Source organism: Peromyscus californicus, unplaced genomic scaffold (genome assembly GCF_007827085.1).
Source record: "Peromyscus californicus insignis strain IS unplaced genomic scaffold, ASM782708v3 Scaffold_5__1_contigs__length_169319896, whole genome shotgun sequence".
Taxonomy (NCBI): domain Eukaryota; kingdom Metazoa; phylum Chordata; class Mammalia; order Rodentia; family Cricetidae; genus Peromyscus; species Peromyscus californicus.
In genome coordinates, this window is record NW_026294573.1 from 157,586,413 (window position 1) to 157,588,018 (window position 1,606).

At 40.3% G+C, this 1,606-nt stretch overlaps 1 pseudogene; it reads right to left on the reverse strand.

The window, feature by feature from the left end:
• Positions 1-305: 305 nt before the first annotated feature.
• On the reverse strand, positions 306-701 carry LOC128097762 (ATP synthase F(0) complex subunit C1, mitochondrial-like; annotated as a pseudogene).
• Between the last annotated feature and the right edge of the window lie 905 nt (positions 702-1,606).

Genomic DNA, 1,606 nt, shown 5'->3' on the forward strand with positions numbered 1-1,606 from the left:
TAATGATGAAGTTACTTTAATAGTACATATTTGCTGATTTCATTGTAGCATTTACACAAATGCACATCTGATGCTAAGATTATATTAAACTTCTGCACTACCCATTGGCTCTCATCCTCCACCAGCTGCCTGGATATCACCTGTCTTCCTTAAAAATCTTACTTCAAAATGAAAGATTTTTGTTGTGGTGTTTTTTAGAAAAACGTTGTAGTTTAATAATGAACATAATGAACATTAGCACATTCTAGCACCAAGACTAGCACAGAGTAGAAGCATCAGGCATGGCTGGGTGACCCCACAGAACTTCACATGGAAAAGAGGGTGAGGAAGGCAACCATCAAACAGAAGAGCCCCATGGCCTCAGACAGGACAAAGCCCAGATTGGCATAGGAGAAGAGCTATTGCTTGAGACAGGGGTTCCTGGAACAGCCAATTCCAATGCCAGCCCCTGATCCGTCCACACCAACTGTGGCAGGCCCAGCACCAACATGAAGCTACCGTGTCAATGCCCAGAAAACAATGGGAACGACACTGGTCTGGAATTTCTGTCTGACTGCATGGAGAGGGGAGCTGATGCAGGAAGGCTATTTATATGGGACCTCTGGTCCACTCAAGAGAGAGGCAGACACAGGGTTGATTAGACCCCTGGTACTGGAACGGATCAGAACTGGAGAAACAAGCAGTGCTTTGGTAGTTGGCATTTTTCCACTTCCCAGCGTTAGCCCTTGGTCTCAGCACTCACCGGTGTTTATTTATTAAAACATATGAAATAATTTATCTGAAATCTATTGTGTTCGTCTGTTCTCTTGCTGTCAGCTTTACTCACAGAAGGATTACCTCAGAAGAGGAAAATTTAATTGAAAACAATGCCTCTATCAAACTAGCCTGTGTGTCATTTTTTTTTCGTTTTGTTTTTATTAGTTACTGCCATTGGAAGGCCCAATCTACTCTGGGTGGCAAATTCCCTGCACAGATGGTGGCCCTAGATTGTATAAAAAGGCAGGTGTGGCAAGCCGTGAAGAGAAAGCCAGTAAGCAGCATTCCTCTGTGTTCTGTGTTTCAGTTCCTATTCCCAGGTTCCTTCACATTTTAGTTGCTTACTTAGTTTCACTCAAGGAGGGTGTGGTCAAGACTTGTAAGCTAAATAAATCCCCTTCACCTCAAGGTGCCTTTGATCACAGTGCTTATCTCAGCAACTATGACATTATCTTTCTATTCCCAGAATATTGTACCAAGTATGATAATCTATAGTTTCATTCATTTTCTGGTAAATGATATAACATCATATTTTATGTCTAACATAATAGCATGAATTTTCAATTCATGAATTAATATACACCAGTGTTGAGTTTGTTACTTGGTTATTCTGAGGTATCCCCCTTATACATGGCTGTGATAGTACCTCATTTGTTCAATCACTTCATTTCCTTCAGGTATACATACCAAAGAGGTATTGCTATATTACATATGGCAGACATATTATTAAGTTTTCAATATATACCTGTCCCCTTTGTAAAAGGGATTCAATGTATTTCCACTATCATTGTGTAAGGAAGAGGTCCTTTTCCTTCGTATCCTCACCATCCTTTGATTTTTTTAAAATTTG